The 20,475-nt window shown below is 29.8% G+C and overlaps 2 protein-coding genes across 7 annotated transcripts in view; one reads left to right on the forward strand and one right to left on the reverse strand.

Moving 5' to 3' along the window:
- Window positions 1–20,475, reverse strand: part of LOC148176520 (pyrokinin-1 receptor-like) — a 172,210-nt gene that overhangs the window by 97,819 nt on the left and 53,916 nt on the right. Inside the window, exon 2 of one of the 4 annotated variants that reach the window (XM_088033642.1) lies at window positions 16,534–16,548. The exons of the other annotated variants lie outside the window; for them this stretch is intronic. The gene's annotated coding sequence lies outside the window, so the exon portion shown is untranslated. The remainder of the gene's footprint in view (window positions 1–16,533; window positions 16,549–20,475) is intronic. 4 annotated transcript variants of the gene reach the window in all.
- Window positions 1–20,475, forward strand: part of LOC148176522 (pyrokinin-1 receptor-like) — a 146,398-nt gene that overhangs the window by 57,276 nt on the left and 68,647 nt on the right. The gene's annotated exons all lie outside the window — the stretch shown is intronic.

Below are 20,475 nucleotides of genomic sequence, written 5' to 3' on the forward strand. Positions count from 1 at the left end.
ATTTTATAGATTTGAAAAATGATTATCAAGATTATTCTTTCTTTTCTTTCTTAATTATTTACATGTATTAAATGCTTGTCATTAATTTTTATTACTTTTATTCTATTTACTTTGCTTTCAATATGCGAAATAATTTTTGCGTTCTTTCTTAACATTTATTCTCTAGGGTTACTCTTGCCTTTTGTACTTTGATTTTTTCTTTGGTTTTATTTTTGTGTTTTATCCTTCAGAATTTTCAGCTTCTTTATTTAATTTGTTGGGTTTATCTCTATTTAGATACACCTTGGATAAATTTCTTTTGTTTTCTTTTTATTGTTTTTCTTATTTTGTAGTAAATTTTCTATTTATTTTGTATATTTATCTTTCGTTTGAATACTTCCTTTTGATTGATCTGAATCCCCGGATTGTTTTACATTCTTTCCATATTTTTTTTGTTTTCTGAACTGCAATCTCATTATTTTGAATATATTTTAATCAGTTTTTTGGTTTTTTTTGTTTGCATTTTTTAAAATCTCTAAAAATCTTCATTTTAATAATTAATTTTAAAATCAAAATTTCCGAAATTTTATATTCCTTCCTGCTTTAATTGGATATATGGAAAATATTCTCTCCGAGCCAAAGTTTGCCATAAAAAAGTTTGAATTTCCTTATCTCAAACTTCCCATTTTTGTGTCGCCGCACGCGCCCCTCCTATCTCCCATTTTTTCCTCCTCAAAACTTAGAAACTCTAGTTAAAGCCTCGGATCAAAATCAACGCTTTCCAACAATTTTAATCGCTCCGAACTCTGCAAACTTAAATTTAAATTTACATTGTCATCGTTTCAACAAGCTCCCCGAACTATTTTATGCCCCGGAAATCTTGTCATTGCTACAATAACAGTTATACCAACTGTTACGAGCGAACTTCCCCTATTTTATGTAAACCACTGTAATGCAGGTCAATATTTCTTCCCGGATAAACAATTTCCCAGGCGTGGCTAAACAATAATTTTCTATCGATTCTGCGTAAACCGATTATGTCGAATTTATCCGTTATAGAAAAACCTATTAAAAAAAGTCTCCGAGGAAGTTTAGTGTCTTATTTATATGCATGGAAATCGGAGCGAAATGAGCGGATTTTATGGAAAGAATATACGTAAGTGGGCTATTATATGACAATTATTTAAGAGTTTTTATGGAATTGCAAAAATTGATTTAGGGTGTGTTGTAAATCAGTGTTAACGACGACGGGGAATTAATAGCCTGTTTATGTAAAATTATGTAGCGCAAGAAACGGCCTGTTTTATCGACAGAGTTGATAAATCTACGCACAAATGTTAAACTTGGGGAAGTTTGGACAAAAGTTCTAATTACTTCACCGGAAGTTTGAAACAAGTGGATTAGGACTACATTTTTGATAATAATACTCATAATTGAAATGTGGAACGGACTCGGAGATATTTGGAAAATAATTTTCCAAATTCCGTGTCTGTAAATTTGAAATTGCCGCAAATTTAAAAAATAATCTAAAATTCTAAAATTTAAAAATTTTAAAAATAGCGCCTTGAGCTTGCCGCAAACTTTAAACAGGTAAAATAAAAATTGACCTTTTAAATTCCGTCAATGTAAAATTGAAATTACCAAAAATGATTTTTGATTTTTTACATTTGTTCTTAAAAAGCGAAATTTTGCGATTTCCGGAAATTTGAACAAGTAGAATGACAACTCTTCTTCTAAATTCAATCACAAAAATTAGAAATAGTAAAAAATTAAAAAAATTAAGACAAAATTGCGGAAGTTTTGATTTTTGAAGTTTTAAATTCGATCTTAAAATGGCGTCTTGAAATTACCGGAAATTAAAACAAGATAATTAAAATTCGGCTTTAATATGCCGTCTATGTAAACTAAAATTCTGAAATTTTGAATTTTAGATATTCTAAATTCGTTGCTGTAAAAAGCGCCATTTTAAAATTTCTAGAAATTTGAACAAGTACAATGACAACTATTCTTCTAAATTTTATCATAGAAAATTAGAAATAATAAAAAATTTAAAATCTAGACTGAATTTCGAATATTTGATTTTTAATGTTGATGGCGTCTTGAAATTGCCGGAAATTTAAACAAGTCAAATAAAAATTAACCTTCTGGATTCCGTCATTGTAAACTTGAAATTACAAAAAATGTAACAAAGAAGCCAAAATTTGGAAATTTTTGTTTTTCGATCTGTAAATCCGATCTAAATGGAGTCATCTTCAAATTGCTAAAACTTTAAACAAAGAAAATAATAATTTACCTTCCAAGTTGCGGGAAATTTAAAAAATACATTTTTGTTCTAAAATTGATCACAGAAAATTTGAAAAATTAAAAAATTAAATCAAAAATTCGAAATCTTATATGTTCTAAATTTGTGATAAAAAGGCGTTATTTCGAGGTTGCGTAAAATTGAAGCAAGTTAAATGACAATTAAACTGTTTGTCTCTGGAAATTTAAAATAGTACACATTAAAAAAAAGTTAGAAACTCAAAAACAGTTTACCTACTTATGTTTTTTCAGTTAATAACTTGAAAAATCATAAAACTTTATATTAAGTACATCATTAAAAAGGTAATTAAATAGAAATTGCCGTTAGTTTTTGGTTTTGTTTTTTTGTTTTTGTCAAAATAGATGTGAAAAAAATTTTAAAAGACGAACGGTTTTTAATTTTTTTTATAGCTTTTCCTTATAATTTTTAAATTTGTACTTTGATTTGTTAATTTCATTATAAACAATGAGATCTCTGCCCTAATGCGGTTTTATACAAGTTATTATCTTTTGCCATTTAGAAGATATATGAAAAAGAATTTGAAATTATTTTCACTTATATATCCCTAGTGCATTGATTATTTCCGGAATTTTTTTCGAATGCATTTCAGAAACGTATTACATAATTAACCCGAGTGGAACATACATTTTAATGCTTTTTAATAAAATTTTCAATTTCAAACAGAAAATCAAATTGTGTAACAGAATGTTCCATGACAACATACACAACTTTTTTCTGATTAGCTGAAAAAATTTCCGCTTATTAATTTCATGTTGGGTTTGCAAGATGTAAATAATTTCCAGGAAAATTTCTATATTGCCACCATATCGAATTTTGTTTTTCTATTAGCTAATATTTAGTCTCGTGCGATTTTCAGCAAAAAATTTCAACTTTTAAAAATTTTGTTAGAATTTCATTTTGAATGTCCACAAAATTGCAGTTTTTTTTTAAATTTTGAATTTCTATCATTTTTTAAAATGATGCATTTTAAGACGTTTCTATATCAATCTACCTAGATAATTTTTTTTCCCACAGATAAAGTTTTCGTAAAATTGAAGATGCAAAAATAAATTTTTAGTGTATTCAACTAGGTGGCCCTCGGAATTCTGTAGATCTCGCTTCTTTTGTGAACCTCGCTTTTCCGTAGCGTTGGATGATAATTTGGAATTGCTTATTTATTAGATCCACAGAATTCCGAGGACCACCCTAGTTAATAGTATTTAGTCATTTAGCATTTAGAAAAGGAAATTTTAAAATAACTTCATATTTTGTGTTTTTCGATTCATGAAACTTTGTTAGAAAGAATTAGTCATGGCAAAATGTAAATTTTCCTGATAATTTAAAAATGAAAAAAAGAATAAAAAGTTTAACAGATAAAAAAATTAAGGAACCATCGGGCTTCACTATTAAAAATTCAACAGTACCACGCAGAAAATTCATAACTGTCTGCGCCTTTCGTGGTTTCTAAGTCCATTGCAAATTCTATTACAATGAAAAAAGAAAAAATATAAGACACGCGGTGTAGTCTCTCTTTTGGGCATCACGTCATAGCAAGAAAAAAAGATATATTAGAATCTCGCAAATTTATATAAATTGGTGAGTTTCTAGGAATAATTTCGTTAATTCGCAAATAAACTTTGCATTTCAATATCCTTGATAATTAGAATTATTATACATACAGGCTGTTTGGGATTTTTGCTGCCAAATTTAAAACAGGCAGACCGAAAAACGGTGGAGTCAAAAAACTTTATACCATTTTGAGATTTGAACAATAATTTATAAATGAGCAACAATAATTTAAATTTTGAGGTCCATTGTTTGAGAACGACCTGCTTGTTTAAGTTTATTCATTTATAAATTGGTATTCACCAGGTGTTAATGCTTCTCAAAAATGACATTCATCTGAGTTCACCTGATTTCCTCGTTGATTGTCTTGTAATTTTGTCAAACGTTCCCTGATTTCTTTGGGATTTCGTCTAACTTTAACTGATTTTATTGATGTCGTCTAACTCCTCATTTTCAAGTAATATTCGCTGATTTTCTAATGATTGCCTCAGATATCTTAATAATTTTCCCCTATTGATATTATATTGATTTCTTATTAATGACATAATTTGTCAGAGGTTAATACTTCTCAAAAATGGTATACACTTAACTTCTTCATATTTCCTCGCTTATTTCTCCTGATTTCCTTTTGATTTCGTCTAACTTTTTTTGATTTCTTTGTAATTTCGTCTGATTTTTCCCTAACTTCCTATTGATTGCTCCTGATATTAAAATGATTTTCCAGTGATTTCGTCTTACTTTCTTTGATTTTTTTTTATTTCGTCCAAGTTTCCCTGATTTCGTAACAAATTCTTCTGATTCATAGTGATTTCCTAAGACTGATACACTGATTTCCTGGGAAGGTTAACCCCAGAAGTTAATATTTTTTTCCTTGTGTTCTTGTCTAACTTTCTCGGATTTTCTTGTAATTTTGTCTAAATTTCCCTGATTTCCTTGTGATTTCGTTCGAATTTTTTTTGATTTTCTAGTAATGTCCTCTCATTTTCTATTGATTTTTCCATGATTTTTTAGTGATTTTGTCTAACTTTCCCTGATTTCCTAATTATTTCCTCTGATTTCCTATTGGTTGCCCCTTATGTTTTTAAGATTTCAACAGATTTTCTAGTGATTTCCTATTGATTTCCTTGATTTCCTCATAATTTTTAAGACTAATACACCGATTTTCCCGGTAGGTTATCCTCTCGATTTTTAATAAGCAGATCCGTTGTTTGCAAAAAAGATTTATTTGCGTTCTTTTTTGAACTCATGCAATCACACAATAATAGATTCTCAGTTTATGAAGAAAGACTGCTGTTGATAATTTTTGTGAGTTTTTTTTATTACAGTTCAATTCATGGAATTCCACAGTTACCTTTCGAAACATTTTTTTTTACCTCAATAGGGACCTACAAAACTCAATTAGCACATTCAAAGCAAATACTTATACCTATCTTATATCATATCCCAAACATGCATGAAAAATCGTATTTTTTTGTAAATTGAGAGTACGGTTTCGTAGTTAATTAATGTTAAATTATGTTTTTTGCAGAGCTCGGATTGATTTTATTAAGTGGCGGTTCTCTCCAGGGAAAGAAGCCGCTACCGTATATTGTATTTTATGTATTTAAATATTGTGTAATTATAATTAATTAATTATAGACGTACGTTTTGGGGTATTCAAGGGTTCTGATTTTTTTTGTTAAACTACTATAAAACGAATAAAATGTCCGATCCCATTTTTCGGAGATTTCGAATTCTTCATTCCTTATGGATTTATTGTTCTCTTCGAATTCATATTTATTTATCGGTTCATTCGTAGTGAACATTATTTTATCCAATCCTTATCTCCGCTTGAACAATTGTCGACATGATTTTAAGACTTAATTGGAGTACTCACTACACAATAGTACTAAACTACCGAATAGCAGATTTTTTTATTGATGAAAAACATCCGTAAAATGTTCCACCACTATCCCTGTCTGATGGTCAGTTTTTTTTCTGGTGAGAAAGGGTGTAAAGTGGATGTCGGTCATAAATAACAAAACTAACTCAAGTGATGGTTTATTCCTTTTGTGTAATAAGTACCCCAATTAATCATACATACTTGCATTTTTAGTCTCTCTAATATCTAGTTACTGCTTTAGAACGATTAAAAGTCGACCGAGTCGTAAATGGTACAATTGCGTCCGAAAATAATGCACCATGGTGTGAACAGAATATGCACCCAACAATACATTTTACCCCTAGAACTTTTGGGTTGGTCTGCTTGAGATCTGAACGGTCAGTTTTTGTACAAGGGTGCGTCAGACAACCAAATTTTATTTATAACTCACTTGAAAACTCATGCAGATTGAGTCGACTAAACAACATGATTTGAAGACCATTGAAAGAAATTTTGAATCAATGTTTGTATTTTTAAGCAATGACCTCATTTCCACTATAAGTTGATTGCGATTAAATTAATCACGGATTTCATTAAGTTTGATTGCTGACATGGATGGATGATGGTATCAAATATTATTTTTAATTAAAGATGTAATTTTTAATTTCTAATTTATTTCTTAAAATTAATTTTTTTTCACATAATTCACTTTCATTGCTAAAAAAGTAAATTTTAGAACAATTGATTTTTAATTCTGATCAATAGTAACTAAGTATAGGCCGGTTTAATGCAATAATTGAAATTAAATTAAACTTGCAACTTACTTATGTCACTTTAACATAATGTTAAATACTTAATTTCATTCTAAATTGTTAGAGTAACAGTATCACTTTAGCAGGAAATTGTATAAAGGCACATTTAACAATCCTAGTGCTGTTAAAAATTTGGCAACTATACTAGTGTTGGTAATTTTGTTAAACTGTTTACATGTTTTACTGATTATGGCCAACTAGCATTTATAATTTTTGAAGCGTCAATTTATACGTTTTCTTGAGTTTTAGTTTTTCAAACATAGTTTTTCAGATGTAAAAACCCCAATAAAGTTATTTGGTTTCGTAAAAATCTTTGATCAAAATTAAGGATTTAATTTTGTTTCGGTAAACTGAGTGTAAAGTCCGTTTTTTTATTAAAAAAACCACCAACACCGCACTCTCCCAGCACTTTACAACCGGCAACATAGTCGATGGTGACTTTTTGGTGATTAAATCAAATAGGTTGGCTGCCTAATTGACAATTTGATTACGCAAAACGGCCTTCCAGGCTGTGCCGAGTCTATTAAATCCTGATTTGCAATCCAACAGGCTGTAAAAGAAACACGTTTTTAACGGAAACACTGCCTAATTTTCAGAAATGTCAAAAAATTGACAAATATTTTCTCACCAGAAATCTCCCTAGGCAACGTTGTCGGGTGTAATGCCGGGGAAAATTGTGGTGTTGGTGGTGTTTTTTTAAAAAAACGGACTTTATAATTTTTTTAATTATTTGTCTCCAGCTATAAAATATAGTTTTTTTAACTTTGCCATAAAAATATATTTTCTGACATTGTTTGGGACCTAAGAAACTCAAATTTTCTTCATTTGTTTCACTAGTAATTAACTTATGTTTCTACTAACTAGTAAGTGAAAAAGTTACAAAACAATGAGAGCAAGTGATTTGACATGTCAAAATTGACAATTATATTTTTATTTAATTTAAGCGAAATTTGAAAAATTTTAATTTACTATATTTTGTCTGCATGTCCTGAAACTTTATTTCCAAATATTTTTTCCTCAATTCCAGTAAATTTGAATCAACAAAAAGGCTGTAATTTATTGGGGATCAATTCTGGTCATCAGACAAGACCCACCACTTGAGGGTGATTATGTTTATAGGGTCTTGCGGTAAGTTTGGTGGAAACTGTTTAAAAAGTTAAAGTCATAAACGCTCCACAGTATTTATACGTTTCTTTTACCATCACAATACAGCAAAATAAAATCTAAATACTTTTAGAACAGGGTTTTAGCAAACATTGAAAAATTACCATTTTATGACTACCCAGATGTGCTGGGAGGGTCAAGATCAGACTCGTACCTGCCCTGGCGAGGCCCTCAAAATGTTTTCCGATGCTATTTGGAAATAAGCAATGGGATGGTGCATTATTTTTGGGCGCAATTGTACCAAATAGTGATTTTATGTTTGTCCATCAAATGATGATCTGGGATTAAACAATGAATTCGCGCTTAGAACATAGAACATGCTTCCAGATTTTCAAGTTTAAGTTGAGTATACAAACCCAAAATACACCTTGATGGTCAAAGAGATCAAATTAACAAATCAATTTCCGCCAATGTTTCCTTCGTTGCTCGGACCGATTTAAATAAGTGCCGAGACAAAAAAAAACGGCTACCGTACATGTTGTGTGTACAAAAAATCAGACCCTTTTGAGATGGTTATGACTGTGTCTCTCGACTTAATGGTTATGGTTTTGTCCCCACGAAACGGACGTACGGCGAGGTTCCAGAAAACACAGGACTCGTACCCAGAGTTTTAAAAATTTATTTTGCGAAAACCAAACGGCCGAAGAGGACGAAAACCAGCCAGTTTGTTAGTTTGGAAACTTGTCGATTTTTGGAGCGCGGCAAAAGGAGCGAAAAAGGTACGGTTCGGACGTGAAAACTTCCTTAAATTGGCATCTTGTCGAAATCGAACATCTCAACTTCAGAGAGAGGCTCACCCAGCGCGTTTTAGTATAGAGTTAACAACTTTCCAACAGCTTGGCGAGTATTTATGTTTAATAACTTTCTATTGTGTTTCCCAGAAAATTCTGAACAATTCCTTTCAAAGATTTGCACTCTCGATTTTTGTTGGTCCATAAGCAAACTAAGAACTTTTCATCAATCATCAAGTTTTCTAAAAAGTATTATTCTGGTCAGCGTTCGCATTAAAGTCGTTTTAAAACTTAACATGTGTCTAGAAATTACGGTTTTGTCAGTAATCGCACAAATATTTCAATAAGTTTCCCAAAAAAAAAACAGAAAGTTTTAATTTATTTCTTCCTGTAACTTCTAAGCAGTAACCGATAACAATCTATTTGTCAGCGCGTCAAATAGGCAAAATTTTGGTATAATTATTAATGTACTTATCACCAAGAAAAATTGATCAAAATTCTTAAATTATATGCAAAATTGCATTATAAAAATCGTTAAAAACAGCGTTTTTTCAAAGATATCATGAGAAGTACTAATTTTAGCGTTCAATTTTACAGCTTGTTGAAAAGCTTATTAAGCTGGTTTTCCGCAGCACTGTCGAGTAATTCCATAAACTTCACAAAAAAACTGAAAAAGGACCTAAAAAAATATTTTTTTTAAGAATTTCTCTGAATCTGGATCTGTTAGAGCAAAACAGATTCCGAATTAAATGACCATTCCACTTCAGAAATAATTTTCCACTTTGGTACAAACGACGTTTTTCCAAGACATGTTAAATTTATAGGTTTTTTTTTGGAATCTTCAAATCCCAAATCTAAAAAATAAGTCAAAATTCTAAAATATTTGGTTTTTGATGTTTTAAATGCGATCTAGTAAAGTAAAATGGCACTTGATCCAAAATTTTAGCTTCGTAAATTTGAAATTTCGGGAAATTTAATTTAAACAAGTAAAATGACAATTGCTGTCTAAATCCTATCTCTGGAAATTTAAAATCGCGAAAAATTTCAACAAAATTGAGAAAACCCTCTATTTCAATATAAAAGTCATTTTATTGTATCTATTTAAAGATTCGAATTTCTATTCGAAAGAATTTTGGTATTATTATAGGCCGAAAAGCTTTATACAAACCTCGTAATGTAAGAATGCATTTTTCGGCACGTCTAAAATTCTAAACATCAACATCAAATTCATGCAGTTTGCATGAAGCAATAAAAAAAGACTTTATAAAAAATAAAACTGTTAAAAATTATTTTAAGAACTCTGCGCAGCATTTTAATAAAAATTCATTTTAGTAGAATGCAGCTCGCTTCGTTTGTTGCATCTGCTTGCTTCAATTACAAAAAGTTTTAATTTCAGCGCCGTGTTCAAAGCGTGTCAACGCGACAGTAAAATTCAAATATTCCAATAATTTCAGGGATTTACATTTCGGCTTCAAACAACACGAACATTGCGTTTGAAACAAAATGATTATGAAAAAATGTCATCGTCTCGAGTTCAAGATCAAGGTTCGATGAATAATGACCTTCGTGGTCTGAATCAAATGTCTCTCAACATTTTAATAGGTTTTACTAATAATTTAGAAAAAGTATGGAAATTAGTCTAAATATGGCAACAATGTTCAACAGTTTTTAAATGGTATTAAATTTTTGAAATTTTATTAATATTATATTTTTCTTTTTCGATTAGAAATTAGACTATAAGCTTGAAATTTGTAGAAATTACCACCATAAACTTGCTTGCTTAATTTGATATATTACGAATGTTTTGAACAAGATGGCAACAATTTTCAAAAATATTTTGAAAATTCTAAAATTTCAATTTACCTACTGAAAATTTCAGTTAACATTCTTACTTCCATGTTCAATTATCCGTGTATCACTGTATTTGTGTCCGAATGAAAAGCTATTGGTGTTCAGACGCAACTACTTAGGAATTACCTACAATACTTTTTCACCAAAAGCATTTTTTTTTGTATTTATAAAAGCCAAAACGTAAAATTATAGACAAAAAAATTGATTAAGATTATAGCGCGTCAATACTTTACAGGTAATTCAAAACAATATATACAGGGTGTTGCATTTAAAAAAAAACTAACACTCACCGGAAGTTACTTAACTGCAGTAATACCTGTTGATGACAGTTCAGGCCTCAATTGCCACTCTTGTCTTCTTAATTTTGAAACAAACTTGATGGTGACACCCTGTATAATATGCAGTCTACCGATCTAATTTAAAAATCAGAAAAGTAAACAAATGTAGATATCATTAAAGTTTCAAAAGTAAACTCATTAAAATATATTTCAAAATGTAATTACAAATTTCCAAACTTTCAAATCAGTTTAGAGTGGGTGTTCGCACCGTTTATTAATGAAAAGTGGCGCAAACACCCATACACGACGTTCACTTTATCTATCCTCGATTAAACCAAAATTGTAGGCAGATAATCACTGCGTGAGCCAAAGGCAGATTTCAAGACAAATTGAGATTAGTTAAAATTTGATCTTTATCATCATGTGCTAAAAGAATTTAAAAGAAAACGATTTTAATCCCAGGCCAGAGTTTTGTGAATTTGTTAGACTCATTATTCGGCGTTTGACGTCTTCATTGTCATTTTTCTCATTAGTGGAATCTCTTTGTGTAATCGCTCATTTAAAAAGAATAATATTTTGAACAAAGTTGCCTGCAATGTGCATAATGGGTTGCCTATACATTTTTTTTAACGTTTGTCTAAAATAGTATTAATATTACATATTAATTTCACTGTATAGATTTTAGATTTTAATATCCCCAAAACATTGACATTTGAAATGTTCCATTAATTACCCCATTTTAATACAAATTGTCCGATTCATGTCGATTTAATTACCCCAAACTCGTTCAATTCAAGTCAAATTTATTATCCTCAAATCCCCATCTAAAAATTACAACCAGATGTACAAAGTTCTCACAACTTCGCGTGAAGCGCAATTAATTCTCACGGAAAATTTCGATTTCCATTCAATTACACCAGAAAACTCAGTTCTTTTCGTTTTGAACTTGAACTTGATCGAATTTCCTCCAACGAATTAATTTTAATTTCATATGTAAATAACTTCGATTTTTCGTCAAATTCGATTCGGGGATAAAACACTCCGTGTCAAGGTCAGGTGTTTGTTTCCATGAAACTAGAGCAAGATTTACGGGACGGCGGGTCCCGAAGGATGGAGTTGTCCAGGATCGGGAATTGTTGGATTTAATATGCGTGCTCGCATAGGTGTAGACTTTGATTAAATTTTTATGGAAAAAACGTCTGGAAAGTGAAAAGTTGCAACGTAAATTTTGTATATTATTTTATGTACGATCGTGCAAAAAGTTGGTTTTTAGTACAGATTTTTGTTTAATCGTAGATAAAACATTGTAGAATACACGTTTTAAAAGTCTCTTTATATTATTCGTAGCTAACTACGTTTTGTTTTCGATGCTTTAAGAAACCCATTAGAGCCGTATTTGTAGTTTGCACGTCTACCGATAAAATTAATTACTTCGTCCTCTAGCTTCATAAATAGCTGTTCTCTTCTCTTTATTTTTCTATTTTTCTTGCGGCGATTTCAGCACTGTGTGCAACTTCCCTACAATCTCGTAAATTTTTTTATACTTATCGAGACGTCGATGTCATTGCAGCGTGACCTGAAAACGTAAAATTTGACGGCTTCTAATTGTGTTTATTCGGTGCAGTTTGAAACTTCATACATTGTCGGCGTAATGAAAATTTTTAATGAATTTTATGTGGACTGATAAGCTTTTTTTTAATTAAAATAAACACTCAACGGATTTAAAATGTTTTAATTAACGAGTATTCAGAAATACAATAAAAATAGAAAAAAATATATCGAAAGTAATAAAATGACAAATTGATATTGACGCAGAAATCTTTTAATTTACAAGTTTTCAATTTTAGTTACAAAATTTTTAAAATCATTTATTTTTCTCCAAACGTCACAAAAGGTCACTATTTTTTAGTCGTTTTTAGACAGTATAGTAGGCAATTTTGTTATAAGTAATAAAAAGCGTTCGTTGACATGGAAACACTTTTTCTGCCTAGACAGAAAAAGTACTTTTTGTGACGGTTACTATTTGAGACTTTCATTTTATGTCACTTACACTTAACTTACCTTAACTTTCAAAATCCTTTGAAATCAATATTTTTCACAGTAAATGTCATCAATGACAACTACATGCATGGCCATCTATGTTGATAGTTCAATTTGTATTTACTCATTATCGGTCGTAGAACTGAATCTTTCATTTAGAAGAAAAGTAGTATTTGTTATTTGGCCGAAAAGTGACTTTTGCTGCTACTCAATTTTGCATACGCTAGGCTACTGCAATTTAATTGCTTGACAAAAAGTACCACTTTTTTGCCGTATAACAAAATCTACTATTTTTTATTAATATTCTGATGTAAAAAGTTTAAAACACAAATAAATCTAATATTATAGAATCCAACGAAGTCAAATCATTTATATTTATTTACGCTGACGCTGAATCGTTGTTTTGGCCAGAAAGGCCTACAACGTTTTATTTACATTGCAAATTATGTATTAAAAAACTCAAAAAAAAAAATTTATGATATAAGCAAAAATTATGATGTTAAAACATTTGAAACGTTAATTTGCACAATTTTTTTGTCCCCAAAGTCAAAAAAACGTTCAGCTTACTGCCCTAGAGCCCTAGACAAATTTACCATTTTGACAACTTAGTGTCCGAGCTGTAAATTTGACATACCACCGAGAATTTGAAAACGACTGATCGTGCAAAAAGTTATTAAAGGCTGTGGTGCTTCTAATGAGTTCAAAATACAAACAAAAACACAAGTAGCAGAGGAAAAGATAGGCAAAGGGAAAGAAGACGCTAATAAAAATAATAGGAAAAGAAAAGCGAGGCAATATTAAAAAAGAGTAGAGAATAGTGAAGATGAGAAAAAAGTGAGAAAAGCCGAGGGGAGAAGAAAAAAAGGCGAAACTATCAAAAACAAAGAAATTCGAAAAAAAAAAGAAAAGAAGCAGGAAAAGAAAGACGTGTAACGAGAAAAATTGAAAGGTAATAGAAAAAGAGAACTACAAATAGAAAAGAGTTCAAAGAAAAGTAGTAAAAAGCGAGAGGAGAAGAGAGGCAATAGAACAATAAAGACAGAAGAAGAAAAGGGGAAATTCAAAAGAAAAAGAGAGGCAAGAGAAGGGAAAAGGCCTCACTTCACAAGGAAGACGCAAAAAGAAAGGAACGTGTGTAACGAAGAAAAACATAAAGCAAAGAGAGGCAATAGAAGACCACTAAACGTCAAAAGTAAAACAACGGAAGCAAAAAAAGAACTACTGAAGAAGGTAATAGAAAAAACTAGAGGAGAGAGAAGATATGAAAGAAACAAGAAACAAGAAGAGAGATCCTATATTCTCTCTAATGACGAAGAGGAAAAAAAAAGTGAAAAAAGAATAACAAGATAGTGAATAGTAAAAGTGGAATTATAGTTGAAGCGAGGAAAAGCAAAAAGAAAGAAAAGCGAAGAAGATTGAGCAGAAAAAAGAGGAGATTTGCCAAGAGAACAAGAAGAATAAAAGCCAGAAAACAAATAAAAATGCGATAGAATAAAAGAAGCAAAAAAAAGAAGTTAGCTTTACTTCACAAGGAAGAGACGAAAAACAGAGGCAATAAGATAGAAGCAAAAAGAGAAGAAGAGTTGTAAGAAGAATAGACAAGAGAAGAATAGAGCTAACCGGAAAGGACAGGCATGAGAAGAAAAAAGTCGAGAGAAGAAGAGAAAAAAATCGAGAATAGTAAAAATGAAACGATCGAAAAAGTAAGGAAAGCCAAGATAAGAGTAAAGGAAGAAAAAAATAGGCCAAAACAGAATAAAAAAATGCAGAAAAGAATCACCTAGAAGATAAGAAAGACAAGCGACAAATAAAAGCAAGAAAAAAGAAAAGTAAATGCAAAATGAGAATTGAGATGACGGCGAATAGCTTCACTTCACTAGAAGTAAAATAGAGGCAAAAAGAGAAGAAGAGGTGTAAAGAAAGGAGACAAGAAAAAATAAGCAAAAGCAAGAAAAAAAAAGCGAAAAAGTTTGACCAGAGGAAAAAAAAGAGGTTTAGAGTAGAAAAGAGGTGAAAGAAACAATATTCTCAAAATAGAAAAAGCGGTAAGAAGAGGGGAAACGCAAGGCTTATTTTACTAAAAAGACGAGAAAAAAATAAAGAAAGAGAGGAGTTAGTATACGAGAGTAGAAGTACATGCGACAATAAGAGAAGAGAAGCAAAAGGAGGGTAATTGCTAGTAGAAATGAGAGAAGAGGAGAAGTAAAGAAAGCGTGTAAAAGATGGACCAGAAAAATAGAGAAAAAGGCATAAAACATTTGCAGAAAGAAAAAAAAAGTAAGCAAAGAATAGAGATAAGAGGAGAAGAGAAACGCGAGGAAAAGAGAAGCTAGCCATACTTTGCTAGGAAGAAAAAAGACAGACGCAAGAAGAAAGAAAAGAGTACAAAGAGGAGACAATAAGACAAGAAGGACAATAGGAGAGGAAAATCGTGGGAGGAAGACAGTCGAGAGAAGAAGAAAAGAGAAACGAGAGTACAATAGAGACGAGAGAAAAAATCGATAAGGACAAACAGACTAATGAAGGGAAAAACTGGTGAAAATGAAAAGAGAATGAAAAAGAGACAGCAGTGGGAAGAAGGAGAAAGACGAAGAGCAGACTAATAATTGAATGAAAAAAGCAATAAAATTTATATAGAATATAAAAAATAATAAAAATACCTACAAACTACGCAAAAATATAAAACCCACAAAAAATCAAATGAAAACGGCAAGAGAAGAAAAAACAGAAAAAAAAAGGAGAGGTGAGGAAAATAACGTGAAGTGTGAAGAGACGAAAGGAGAAGAAAGTGCTAAGAAGATCAGATTAGTATGAGGAGAAGAATTTTTACAACAGAGAAGAGGCGAGAAGAAAAAAATTGAAAGTAAAAGCAGCATACAGTATTAAAACATCAGAATATAAAAATACGGGAAAATATAAGAGCAAAAAAATTAATAAAATATGAAAAAATATCAAGACATTATAAAAAAGAAAAAAAAACGAATCCACAGAGTGTAAAAAGAAAAAAAATCTAAAATATGCTCTGCCAGACTAAGCCTTGATGGAAGAAATTAATTGATTAAACTTTTAATCTGCGATTATATGTCAAATCCTCTTACTGCTATTCTACTGGAAAGTTTTTTGCGTCAGAATTCTGTTTTCTGTTGTAAAAATAAATTTGAACTTGCCCCAGGTCGCAGTGTTAAGTCTAATGTTCTAACGATTTTCCAATAATAAAAGTTTTCAATTTATTTCATAAACTTTGATTCAAAAGTACGTAATAAATTCAATTCAAATTGAATTTAGATAAATGGATGCACCGTATAAGTAACTTAGTAATCTTTGTACATATCAAAGTTATCACTGCTTAAATTTAGTTAAAATTGTATCATAATTCTATTCAGTAAAAACTAAGGCTTTTTAACTAGTCTAAATTACGTTCGAACTTGCCCTTCACCTTATAATGCCTGATTAAAATTTAGTTCAGAACTATTGCAAAGACTAAACGAATTGCAGAAACAATCTTGTATTAAACGATTTAGTCTGAGACTAAATAGGTTGATAAATTATCCCTGACAAACTAAAATTTACACAATTCGATGAAAGAAGAATTAGTTTAGAAATAGATAAAATGATTAATTACTGTAAGTTAATACTCAAATTTCAGACGCGCTTTAACAAGTTTGCACAGGTGATAAATTGGATAAGTTATACTGCGAATATTAAGTGCAAATATACAAAATTTCCTAAATTGATCGACGCGTATTTCCGTCTCTGCTAATGAAACTCTTTCTTTTAACAAAAATAAACTTTCATTGACCTAACTCCTCCGCGTCACTCTCTGAACTGGGTCAAAGATAACCACTTCTCCAGCCATCACACCACAATTCTTTAAATGGATGCCGAACATTACGATATCGAGAACTTAATCCAAAATGCGCCCATTTTCCCCCATTCCTTATCTCCAAACCTAATTATAGTCCATCTGGAAATTATAAAACAAATGTAAGACGAAAAATTCCTCCATTTCGGTGGGGCGTGCGAATGGAGCTAATGTTGATTAAGAAACGTGTGGCACGTTTGAGTTAATTCCACATATCACTTGGAATAATTCTGGTAATATGCAAAATGTTTGGAATGACTGCGAGGATTTCCATAATTATTTGTAAAGCCCATCCTAATGCGGACAGACGTGGACGGAATTAATTTCAATTAGGTACGTGTGAGCAGGTTTAGAATTATGAGAAACTTGATCCTGAATTAGACAAAGCCATTTTGCGTACAATAAAATTATTCTTCGCATTTCGGGGAAACTCTTATCTGTGTTTATAGCCCAGCTTATCTTTATTTTAACGACAGCACATTAAAGCCACATTCGGTGTAACACCTCACTAAAACAAGGGTGAAGTTTCCTCTTAAAGGGAATCGGAAATTTAAACAACAAATCGATTTTTATTCCAGAGGGTTTTAAATGATTGTTTAAAGGTGACCGCAATGGATTTAGATTTTCATAGTTGATTGGAATTTTTTTCTTACAAAATATGGTGGATGCGCCGGAACAGAGCTTAATCGTTTTACGAAAATAAAGTGTCAGGTGCATTGAGCGTAGAGAGAAAAGCAATTAAAAGCAGTAGCACAAAAACCTTCTTGGAAAATAGGAAATGCATTTTAGGTGGGAATCTGTAAAATGTTATTCAGAGGTTTTCATTGTGCCACAAATTTATTCAATTAAAATCACAAAGTAATTATTATTTAAGTAGGAAATTTAGTTGCTATAAAAAAACTTTTTAAACGTGTGTTTAACAACGTTTTATCTACGCTTAAGTTAATTAGACATCATCTGTTTCCAAATGTCACAAAAATTAAAATATGACAGTTAATTTGTCGTATCTAACAATAAGTAAAAAAAATGAGCAAAATTCAGCAAACGGCTACATTTTAAACCAAAAACATAAACCAAAAATAGTAAACAGTAAGCATTCGCTCTTAATAAAAAAAAATGAAAATAATATCATTACATAGTAAAAACAAGTTTTTTGGATTTTTGTTTTTTTTGAGTTTGTTTTTTTATTTCAAAATTTTGTAATTCGCATAATTAATAAACGTATCAAAAGTAGTAACACTTTTAGAGTTTATTATTTTAGCGTTAAAACTATCAGGTCTTTTTTTTGACTTTCATTATGCTGATAAGTATAAAATTTTGAAATTATGTAATTGCAGTGGCTAGACTACCAACAATACAGACTTTGATATTTACTACCTCAAGTGATCTTTCTAAAGGAACTAAAGAGATCTATTATAAATGTAAAATCTTAAAAATAAAAATAAAAAAAAGATAAAAAACTCTAGACAAAAATTAAAAGTTGAAAAAATAAGTGCTCAAACAGTATTCTTTTTAATCCTTTTTTATTATTATTTTTTTAAATTGTTGACTTTAAGTTTGATAATAAATTAATCAAATAATTTTCGTTTTAAAAGTTTCGGTTTTGTTAAATTTATCAATTTTAAATCTTTCAGATGCTTTGGATCCAAATCAGTCAGATCCTTTAGATGCTTTAAATCCTTCAAATCTTTCAGATTCATCAGATCCTTTAGAACTTTCACTTCTTTTAGATCTTTATAAACTACTGTTTTTAAAACTATAAATTTTTCGGAATCCATAGTACCTATACAACTAAAACTTTAAAAAAAATTCAAAATATTCACACTTGATATAAAAAATGTATAAAACTGAATTCCAGTAAGTAATATGCAAACATAAAAAATGGTTGACCACAGACATGCAAAGACCTATTAGTTCAAAATACATATGTGAAAATAATATAAAAAAACACAGATACAAAAAAATGCAAAAGAAAAAACCTAGATGAAATCGAGAAAAACAAAATAAAAATTATTTATGCAACATAACTAACATCAAAAAATTGTACTAAAATTTTGAATGTTAAAAATTTCCGGATTTGCTATTTATTTGGCTTTTTCAAATTTTCTAGATTTTTTTTCAACCTTTCTACAAAGTGATTTTTAAAAAACGGCAGGCGTTGTTTTATTTATGAACCGATTTATTTATGAAACGCCATCCCGTTTTTTTCATTGCACCTACGAGAAATGCATTGTGCATTATAAGGTGTTGAAAAAAAAATTGTTTTTTCTGTTATTTGCTGCTTTTTGACATTACAATAACGGCATTTTGTTATTTGACACCACGCACCTACATTTTATTAACATTTATTGCCTAATTTTTTTTATTTTTGATGTTTTTTTTAAAATATTTTTTGTAAATGTAGAACATGTTACACATTTCTGAATCAAGAAAATTAATATCTTCGAAATTATGAAAGAAAAATATGGGTGCCAATTTAAAATATGAAAGTTGAGTATCGCCCAAAAAATACTAAGACATTTAGAAAAATTTTAAAATCATTAGTTTATAGTAAATTAAAAACCATTTAACTTGTTTTTAAAATTTTTGAATTAGTTCATAAATAAAAATTCTACAACGCCTGCCGTTTTTTAAAAATCACCCTGTATATGTAATTTTCTGTTTTCCCTGGTGTATTGAAAACTTTTAGTTTTCCAGATACTCTTTATTCACAGAATTTTTAAAATTCCCAGGCTAAAACTTTTTTAAGTCTAGGAATTTTTGGTTTTTGTTAATTTTTTCAAAAATTTTTTGTTCAGCATAAACTTCTTTAAAAAGCTTAGATAGAATTATTCTTCAGTGGTTTTGGTTACTTTTCTAAATTTTAAAAAGGTCTTGAAACATTTTATAAAAGATTTATAAAAAATAAGAAATTTCCAAACTCTGAAAATTAAAATAATTTTAGAAATTAAAAGGTTTATAGCATCTACAGTTTCTGTATTTCACAAAATCTGAAAAAATCTAAAAATTCTGTTAAATATAAATATTCCAAAGATTTAGAACTGAGACCAACTGTAGAAGTATCGACATTATAAGGTTTTGGACTGCTTTAGAATCTTCAAATCGTCCAAATCTTTTAGATTTTTTTTAAATTATTAAGATCCTTTAGATCCTTCAAATCTTCAGATCCTTCAAATTCTTTTAAACTACTGTTTTTGATTTTCTTTAGTTTCTTTTGTGTTCCAAATTAAAAAAAATGCGGATTCAGAAAATATATACTGGCAAAACTCAAAACTTTAAAAAAATCCAAAATATCTAAAGTTAGGTACAAAAAAATGTAAAAAAACGAACATTCCTAAGTATAAATTTGATTGAAAAGAAAAGGGGGAGAATTATACTTAAACAGAAATAATAAAACATATGAAGAATCTAAAAAAAAAACAATGCACAAAAAAAATAAAAGAAAAAACGTGGACAGTTGAAGAAAACCAACCAAAACGGTGAACAAAACTGAACGTAAAAGGAACTAAATGAAAATAAATAAAGCAACATTATGATAAGTAACTCAAAAAAAGACTAGAAAACATTGAAATTCATTTTTTTTAAATTTCGAAACAAAATTTTTTTCTAAAAAAATAATCGAGTTAAGACGAAAAGAAAAGAAAAATAAAAAATCTAAAAACTGAAAACTTACTTAATTTTAAGAAATCTATTTTTAAAGCGATAATTAAAGTCAAAAAAATGGTATTCTCTGCAATAAGATATTTTAAAATAAAAAAATTAAATTATATAATTCTTACTAGCTTCTATAAAAAAATTCAAGTATTTTTAATGTCATCTGAAATCATTCAAAAATTCGTTTGTTTTAAGTCTTTTTTAAACGTAATTTAAGTGTCAACGGTCAACAAATGACGTTAATTTTTGGATCATCCTGTTTTGACAAGCAGTTGACAGTAGTACCAACTCACCAAACAGTCCATTAAGCAGTCTCGGAAACAATTAAAAAGCAATGCGTTAATGCAACCCTGCATTGTATATTAATTTGTCTTT

The sequence above is a fragment of the Gnatocerus cornutus genome, chromosome 4, assembly GCF_029298725.1.
Source record: "Gnatocerus cornutus isolate USDA-ARS CGAHR chromosome 4, icGnaCorn1.1, whole genome shotgun sequence".
Classification (NCBI taxonomy): domain Eukaryota; kingdom Metazoa; phylum Arthropoda; class Insecta; order Coleoptera; family Tenebrionidae; genus Gnatocerus; species Gnatocerus cornutus.